The 10,120-nt window shown below is 34.5% G+C and overlaps 1 pseudogene; it reads right to left on the bottom strand.

Annotated features, from left to right (window-relative positions):
* Window positions 1–2,675: 2,675 nt before the first annotated feature.
* Window positions 2,676–9,555, bottom strand: LOC145111010 (taraxerol synthase-like; annotated as a pseudogene).
* Between the last annotated feature and the right edge of the window lie 565 nt (window positions 9,556–10,120).

The raw sequence follows: 10,120 nt of genomic DNA, 5'->3' as shown, positions 1-10,120 counted from the left end.
TAAGAAGGTTTATGACACTCATCAAATGTGGAATAGAAAATTTTGTTTCTTACTCTTGCACATTTGAAATTGGTAAGTTGTGATGTCTTGGATAGGACAAAGACCAACTAAGACCAATTGTGTGAAGTGTTTTGTCTTGATAAGAATCTGCACTGGTTCTTGAATATTTGTTTGTCGAGGAATGTTTCTTGACATGGGAAGCTTATATGTCAAGAAGTCAGTGGGAGTCTTAATGGTCTTGAATAGCTTCATGAACTAATCAAGAATAAACCTATTGTCTATCACTAGCACACGACTTGATGTTTATAACCTATCGTGTTGACATATTCTTGTTTCTGTGACATTCCAGTTAAGTTAACTATGCATGTGAGTCCTAAGAGTTCTTAATTGATTGCATAAGGCAAATCACCTTGATTGGTGAAAGTTCATTGATCTGTATGGGTGAGTTGCTTGACTACTTGGAAGACATGGTAGGCCCTTGTGCTGCCAGGTGGCAAGAAATTAAGATTGGACAAGTTTGGTTCATATGGTTTTGGATTTGTCACAACCTTGTCTTATGATTATTGTTATGACAAATTCACATTGATAGGAACACATACACCATAAAATCTAAGTGACAAGGTTTCTCTCCATTTCATGAAAATGATTGTGAGGAAACGCTTTCACTAAGAAGATTTTAAGGAGATAGCGATTGTGTAAATTGCATTCTCTAATTCGATTATGATTACGACATCCCTCTTCATAGTTTGAATTGTAAGATTTGGCAATTAGTCTGAACATTTGGGACTTATTGATATAAGTTCTGAAATAGTTTAGACACACATATGAGCTTTCTAAAAAAAGATGTATGAGCTTAGATAAAGTCTTATCGAAGCATTACGTATCAGAAATATGAACCTTGGTAATGAAAGTCAATAAGTATTGATTTCTAGAAGTCCAGTTGATTTCTGAGTACATGTCAAAGCTAGTGGGAGCATAAGTGTTATGCTGGTAAGGATATAATTATCATGTTAGTGGAAGCATGATTATTATGTTAAGTGTTGCGAGTTAGCAATATTCACTACTAGAAAAACAGCCTTTTACGACGCGCAATACGTGTCCTAAAACGCTCAGACGACGCGCAAATGCACGTCAAGGAAGGCCCTGTCATAACGAGAGACGACACGCTTTTGCGCGTCGTCTATTTACGACGAGCATTTACGACGCGCATTTACGACGCGCAATTACGACACGCATTTACGACGCGCAGTTATGACATGCAATGCGTATCAAGGAAGGCCCTGTCATAGAGAAAAACGACACGCATTTGCGTGTCGTAACCTTACGACGCGCGTGTTTATGACACGCAATGCGTATCAAGGAAGCCTCTGTCATAAAGGAAGACGACACACCATTGCGTATCATAATTTTAAATGTTTTAAAAATATATATATTTTTTGATAGAATTACTAATTTTCAAATTAAACAACATATTGAAATTATCATAATACAAAATAAAATACAATAAATAAGAAAGATAATTCATTCCACTAATATGTCAAATACAAATAATCATTCCAATAGTAAGTAAATGTAATACATTGCTAATATTGCATAATATTTATTATAAAAAAACAAGACATGGACAACCGGTTGGATCCCTTTAAATGCTTGATTTGCCATCAATTCCTCCTAATTGTATGCCCCACTACCCCTTCAGTTCAATCAAGACACTTAATCAATAAAAAACTTCAACAATTAATTTCTTTCCTTTTTAAAGTTAGTTCTTTTACAACAAAGAAAAAAAAAGGTTAAATGAGAATAAGGAAATATTGAATGGGTAACAGTGTTAGCAAGGCCACCATACCTACAAACATGTAAACAGACAAACGAGAACATAAGGAAATATTAAAGAACTGAATTTTTTTTGTTAAAAATAGAAATTTATTTACAAACATTAAGTTAAATAGGTTGCCTCATCTGGGTTAAGCTCCAAACTTACAAGACATCGAGTTTGCTGCTTACAAGGAAGTTAACCAATACATCTGCAAATGGTCTGAATACTTTAGGTGCTTGTAAGAGAGTTGAAAAGATATGCACAAGCTGTGTGTTGGAAATCTGCAAATGGTCTAAATACTTTAGGTCTAGAGGCTCCATGATGGCTAAGATTTGGGAGAAGAGATGGATTATTTCTCTCTCTTCGTCTTTTTCTCTGAAGAGAGCCAAGCAGCAGACCCCACTCTTCAAGACACTGGAAGCTCTCCATACCTCTTCTTCTCTCAGACCTTTGAATGGTTGGCCTGTGGATGAATTAGGTAGGGTTGTTGGAAGCATCTGTGTTGGTGTCCCATGAGGGAAGGTGAAACCTGTGATCGGGGTAGATGTGCATGTGTGCTGCTCCATATTATTGTTTTCATTCCTAGTAATAAAACAAAATAAGAAATTAAGAATTTTACTGGTATGACATCATTATAGAAAATTATTAAGACACTATGGAAAAAAATTACCCATAACCAAGGTCTTGATCAGATGTTTACAATCACTGACTTATTTGGAATGTTCTACAGGAACCTGAATGTTTAAAACAGCATGCCAAATAGTTTGTATGTATGCTGCCAAGAACATATGAGTGTTTTAAGTTTCTATATGAAGTTAATAAGTAAAATGCTCCCTATTTCTGTAACACAGCCATGAAATCACCCTACAGTCCAACCATCCTTGTCAGATTTTGCAGATTGGGAAAGTTTGTACTTGGTCCAGTCAAATAAGTTATCCTCCTGAAAACCAAAATGCAAAATTAAAGTTTCATTAGTGGATGAAAAATTAGTTAAATTTTTTGACATAAAGTCGGCTCACAATTCGTTTTGTTATATTGTTCTCAATGATTCGACCTGCATCCCTATGATGCAGTCCTGGTAAGGAATAGAAATAAGTTTCTAGAATGGTTATGAATCGAGTATCATCCGAACTAAGTTACCTTCGTTTGGTGGATATCGTTTCCCAATTTTCGAAAATATTCGAAAATAATTCATAACAGTGTCTACATAAAATAGACTTATGAATTTGAGACGTAATCACTATCAATTAAGATTTCGTGATCTGATTTATTGTTATTAACCGTGACAGGAAAAGAGGATAAGCTCAAAACCTAATGTGAGTAATGAAATCACTAACTCACTAGGTTGAATCGATTTACTAGTTATTACTTAGTTGAAAAGGCGCTCAGCACTTCACATGAATCACACGTGGTTTTCTTTTGTTCTCTGTTCTATTCTGGGTGGTAACGATTTGTTCTCTCCTGGTATCTATAGGGTGTCCTTCTCCTCTGTAGGTATATTGAATTCCCAAACTGTCTTACTTCCGATTCTGACACTGATCCCCATTACTTCGTAATGAAGATTTTGAATCTCGGAAGTTCATGCGAATCTCTCATTGGTGTCCTTAATAGGGTAAGGGCACTAAATGATTTCTATAGTTTGTTTACTTGTCATCTGTTTCTTTCTCGGAATTCTCTTAATGAAATTTTGTTGGATCCTCCTTGACTCTTCTATTGATTGCTGGAGTAACTATGTTTATCTAACGGGTTTATACGAGAATGGGAATGTCTAAAGAATCTATGAGAAAATTTGAATTTTTACGAAGGTGATTCTTTCTGGTCCTTCTATAATCACATGGTGTGTACCGATTATATATAATCCAGATCAAATAGACCTTTGAATAAGTAATCCTACTCTAAAACCACATCCAAACAAGGAAAAGGAAGTAGAGTGAAAATCACATATTCTAAGTCTATAAAATCTCGGCTATATATAACCTTAACGTATCCACTTAGTAATTATAGACTTATCAGAAAAGATCTTTTTAACAATTCCCCAAAGGTATGTAAAATACCTCCATGTTATTTTAGTTATGAGTTTGATTCTTGGACCTCTAGATATAAGAACTTGACAAGTTTTCAGTTTTCTTGTTATAGCATCCTAAAATACTCCCATAGTATTTTAATCTTTATGTTTGGTTTTAGAATTCTTCTGGTACTTAGGTAAGTTTTAGACCTGTAGCAACACTACAATCACTCCCCAAACACATGTTTGTCATATCTCAAATGAATATAGTTGATCAGGCTATATTGATCACAAATATTATTACGTCACTGTCTAGGTTTAACTGCAATGTCCAGCATCCAAATACTTTTGTTTTGTTCTTCTTGTGACACTCATTCTAGTATATATACTCTGCATGTACTTATACTTTTATAAAATATTGTTATATTTTTAAAGTATAACTCTTGGTCAGAGTGTTTTTATCCCAATGGGTTTATAGTTGTATATCTTTTATGACTGATATATTGAATTCACTATAAACACTGCTCTGATACCAATCTGTCACACCCCCAAACCAAAACGGCGGAAACGTTCGGGGGCGGAGGACTTTAGGTAAGTATCACTACACATGCAATATAGTAATCAAAGTACAAACAACCATTGCATTAATAAGTATAAGTTTTACATAAGTGTTTAAACATTACATATTCAAGCACCAATGTAGGTACAGTAGAAGACAAGAGTCGCGGTACGGTACTAGGTAGTCTTCTCAAAAGCTTCGGGAGTGTACCTGTCTATTGGATTCCTGATAATACAAGTTATTTGGAAAGAGTAGATCAACATTTAAGCTGGTGAGTTCATAAGTATTTTAGTTCTGTTAAGTATACCCTAAGTTCTTTGGATAAGTTCACTGGTATCTCCAGGAAATCCTATATTTCCTGAGGTGATTAACTGATAACCTCAATAGTTTCCCTCTGTAATTACTTAGTTCATACTGATTATATATAACCCAATATCGAATGGACAGTCAAATGGGTGTATCTGCCCTAAGCCCACAACCAAACAAGGAACAGGAAGTAAGACGGAAGTCACACATTTCACTGTCAATCGGATATTACTTATGTATAACTATGATGTAATAACTAACGAATTATAGAATTAACCACTAAAGGTCTTTTATGTTATACTAGTTTACAAAGATTGAATGACTAAGTTTCATTTGATAAGTGGTTTAATCCCATAAACTGTTTCCTTTGTATAAGTGGTTTAATCCCATAAATCGTTTCATTTGTAAAAGTGGTTTAATCCCATAAATCGTTTCCTTTGTAAAAGTATTCTTAGTTATATCTGTACTATAGTAAAAACCTTAGTATTAATCCTGGAAAATATTGTATTATCCATAATACTGCCTTGTGGTTTTAAATGTTCAAAACCAGAAGTACAATACTTGATTTCATGATACGTAGCTTTTACTGTAAGTAAAAACTACAGAAGGTATATTCGGTCGGAATGTAATTATCTTTTCTTACTGTTTTAAGAGATGTATATTACTTGGTAATTCACTCGTTGTTTTATCCATGTGAGTTCTATTAACCATACTAATATGACTGATATGCCTGCTGAGACGTTCTTCAGGCGTCAGAAACGGTATGATATTTGACACCCTAGGCCTGCCGGCCAAACTGTAGCGAACAGTAGAGGTGTGGGATTGTCAGTCCCATATAGATCTATACACAAATTCACGCTCTCCCTACAAGAGATTCTGGTTAATAGGTCAGGACTTAAAAGTCGTACTTAGATAAGTACACCGTGAAGAGTCTCACAAATTTATTGTTTCAACGAGATTTACGATGTATTATTATTACCCTGTGATTGCTAACTCTGGTACTTTGTATCGTACCCTTGGTTAATGCAAACCCGGTATGATGTATTATTACCTCGTGTTTGCTAACTCTGGTACTCTGTATAGTACCTTTGCTAATGCAAACCCGGTATGATGTATTATTACCTCGTGTTTGCTAACTGTGGTACTCTGTATGGTACCTTTGCTAATGCAAACCCGGTATGATGTATTATTACCTCGTGTTTGCTAACTCTGGTACTCTGTATAGTACCTTTGTTAATGCAAACCCGGTATGATGTATTAATACCTCGTGTTTGCTAACTCTGGTACTCTGTGTAGTACCTTTGCTAATGCAAACCCGGTATGATGTATTATTACCTCGTGTTTGCTAACTCTGGTACTCTGTATAGTACCTTTGTTAATGCAAACCCGGTATGATGTATCTTTACTTCTTTAGTATGTTGTTCGTATATTAAAGGTATTATACATATCTTGGTATAGTTGAATGAATTTTGGTAATTTCCTTGGAAAGTATACAGTCGTGAATCATACTTGTATATTTAGTTTTGAATCATAAATTATACCTATTATAATTTATATGTTCTATTTGATTAGCATGATTTCTCATGGATGAACACATTTGCTCAGCCTGATACGAAGGTAATGATACCAAAAGGACTAACCTTTTATACTCATATATGTATAATATATATATATATATATATATATATATATATATATATATATATATATATATATATATATATAATTAAGAAGGAAACGACCTTCGGACAAATAATACAACCTTAATTCCACATCCAAACAAGGAAAAGAAAATAAGATAATTCATTAGTCCTAAGCCCTTCAAATCTTATTTATATATTTATACATATATAAACATGATCTTGGCATATATAATTTGAAATAGTTTATAAAACATTTTTCAAAGAATTTAACGGAGTTTTCATGACTTTAAAGATTTAACATGGCTTTAAGTCATTTTGGAAGTATTTTGTAATTCTTAAAAGCATACGGAAACATCACACAAAGAGTTATTAACACAATTTAATATTGTGTTAAACTTGTATCCCCCCCCCCCTAAAAAGCATTTAAAAACCATTAAAAAGGTAAATTATAGGGGTATGAACTCACTTTGATAAGCGGTGATTCGGACAGCGTTTCGTTTCCCGGAAAAGAATTTGTTTGACGAGAAATCGGCTCAAATCGGGCAGAGTTTCGACTGGAGAGAGGATAACTTCTCGAGAATTCCGGGGCTCCGGGGCTTGCTTCGGGCTTTAGACACGATATCGGGGCCTTGGGGGTCGTGAGAAAGTCTAGGGGGTGAAAATGTGAAAGATGGTGAAATTTGGGGTGAAAAATCCCTCTTAGCCGAGAAGTCTCGCACCCTTTATATAGGGGTGTGAGGGTGCGGTCCGAGGATGACTCAGGAGACAGGTGGCGAGGCGAGGGATGAGTCAGCAGGACACGCGACAGCTCCTACGAAGGCCACGAGGCCGAATTCTAAGGCGGTGCGGAGTTCGGACCCGATGCGAGGCACGTGCTTCAGACAGATGGAGGCTTCTAAGTGGACCGAACTTCGGTCCAATGGGGAAGGAAGATGACGACTTCGGACCAATCAGCGGGTGCCACGCGAGGCTGCGGTCCAATCGGAAGACGCCACGTGGAGGCTGCATGCGAAGGATGACGTGTCAGAAGCCACCTATGCGAAATTGCCCGGTTTTCAAGATTTTCTTGATTTTTGTGCCAAAAACTTGCGAAAATCATAACTTTCGCATACGAGCTCCGTTTTCGGCGTTCTTTATATGCACGCGTAGGTAAAATTATACTCTACGACTTTTGTTTTGACTTCGTCGGCTGATTTTGACTTTATTTTTAATATTATTATTTTTAACAGACCGGGACAGGAAATCTGTTAAAAATTCATAACTTCTTCATCTGACGTCCGTTTTCGTCTGTCTTTTTACCGTTGTACTACTTTTGACGAGACATTCAATTCTCGTTTAAGTTGTGTCGGATAAATATCGATCGATTTATATTTCGAATTTTTAGCTTTCTACTGCTAAACCGAAACTTAGAAAAATCATAATTTCCTCATACGAAGTCAGATTTTGATGTTCTTTTTATGAACGTTCTCGGTTTAACATATTATACAACTTTCATTTAGATTGTTAAGGCTAAAAAGCCTTTTATCGAAAATTCGCTTTTTACACTGAACAGTGTTTTGCTGGTTTTTGTCGCGGATTTTCGATTGGTCATAACTTCTTCGTTATAACTCGGATTTCAGTGTTCTTTATATTTTTGGAAACCTTGTTACAAACTCTACCACTTGGTTCATCCCAATTACGATTATTGATCAATTTATTTTTGACCAAAAATTTGACTGGTGTCACATTTTCGAATTGCTGGACAATTTTTAAATGTCTTATTGACAGCTTTATCTTTTTCCTTCTATGTCCAGGGTATAACTTCTTAAACAAAATGAGTGATTGGATTGCTTTTGGTGTGCACTCAACGTACCTAGTCAAGACATTTCATAAGTCTCTTGAAGGGTAAAATTGTCATTTACTTTCATTCAGTTTAGAAAAGAAACAATCTTACTTGTTCTCAATGACAATGTCAATAAAGAATCTCCAACCATTTTGATGATCCTGTTGGTTCCCACGCAGCTAGCACACCATTTTTGCTCTATATCATCGTCAAGATCAAATTAATTTATTATTAGATGCTTTTCCTTAAAGTGTTTCCAAAAAATGGAAAAGAGAAGTAATATAGATACACTTACCTGTAGAGAAAGGATTACATTGACAGCATCATTCAGTTACTCAGGTTTCATTTTTTCACTAACAATTTCTTGTGGCATAGTTGAGAGTAGTATACAACACTGAGGACAAGATAGTAATTCGACCATTAGAACAACCCTTTTGAAAATTTTCAATTTGGATATTTAGAAAGATTGTATTATACCTTTAATCCTTCAACGGTATAATTAGAGACTTGCCATCCATGATCTTGATCTGAAAAAAGTCCATGACCCTTTGGAGATATGTATATGCTTGCTTTTAAAGTCTCGAGAAGGATTATCTTTAACCTAAAACAAGAATTAATGAATAAGTAATCCAGTAAAAAAGTTACAAAAATCTCTTATGAGTTTTAGAGGCCTGTGAAGCTTCAATGAATTCATGTCCTTTCATTAAAGTAGTCAGACACTAACATGGATACAAAAAACAAGTCCTTATATGTAAATTAATCAGGTCATATATGATATATCCTATGAAAATTTACTATCATATGATATATATTATTTACCTGACAAGAAAACACAAAAATAAATAAATTATTAAATAAGTGTTTTCTAAAATATGATTATATAATACAAATATCATAAATATTTCTTATTATTTGTTACTAATGTGATAATAAAACATTAAAAGTGCTAAAGGAAATATCAAATAGATAGCCAACAAATAGCAATAGCTTCGATAGTAAATCCCCTATTTTAAGGTAAATAAGTGTTCTCTGCCATTGAAGATTATTAATTTTTTGTAGTCTGCTTCAAAATTACAAGAACCCTTCACCTGATGACGTATGTGGCTTTAGATCAACTTGGATCCTATAAAGATGAAGAAAAGCTGAAATGGACACCAGTTTGCTCGATCGTATTCATGTTGTCTCACTATATAGCAATAATTCACTTAAAGTAAAGTACTTTGGAAACCTTCAAAGGCACAAGCTTTGATTTGGAATCATTAACAACAAACTCTTTTATCTTGTCATGACAATCACAGATTCAAATAAATGAAAAATAGTTCAAATTAATAAATATCAACATGAAGGAAAGAAAAATAATAATTAACATTATACCCCTACCTTAAGCCCTCTATAGCTTCCCATGTGTCTCCCTCGGGTCTATAACCCTTCCACCAGGTCTAGTTAAACAAATAAAAATATATCTAAAAGTGAGATTACCAAAATACCCTCACCTGTTTATGGAAATGATAATGTTTGTAACAGAAAATAGTTAAGATACCTTAAGCTAAAGTTAAGGCTTCTTTATTTCCTTTTGATCTCCATAACATATACACAAAATCTGCTCAGCCTCAAATGAAAGGAAAACACAAAAAGGAAATGGGGAACAGTACATAAGCTCATAGAAAATGAAAGACTAAATGCAAGAAAAAGACTTACTAAAGATAAATTATAGCCTACAGGGTAAGAAACGGATAGATTAAGAACCAAAAGATGCTTTTAGTGAGTCTAACAACACTTGTACATATTTATCTTTAAGGGAGAAGGTGAGGAAGGGTGTTAATGGAATAACACAAATTAAAGCTATTTAAAAAAAAACCCTTGCCTGGAAGATTATTTGAAAGGAATATCCATATATACCAGCATCTTTCTATCTTGACTTTCTCTGTAAACAAACAGTCAAACAAGATGAAGTGATTTCAAAGAGCTC

Source organism: Lactuca virosa, chromosome 5 (genome assembly GCF_052849685.1).
Source record: "Lactuca virosa cultivar CGN04683 chromosome 5, Lactuca_virosa_CGN04683_v6, whole genome shotgun sequence".
NCBI classification, from domain to species: domain Eukaryota; kingdom Viridiplantae; phylum Streptophyta; class Magnoliopsida; order Asterales; family Asteraceae; genus Lactuca; species Lactuca virosa.
The sequence above is the reverse complement of the archived record's forward strand: the minus strand, read 5'-3'. Positions and strand labels throughout refer to the sequence as shown.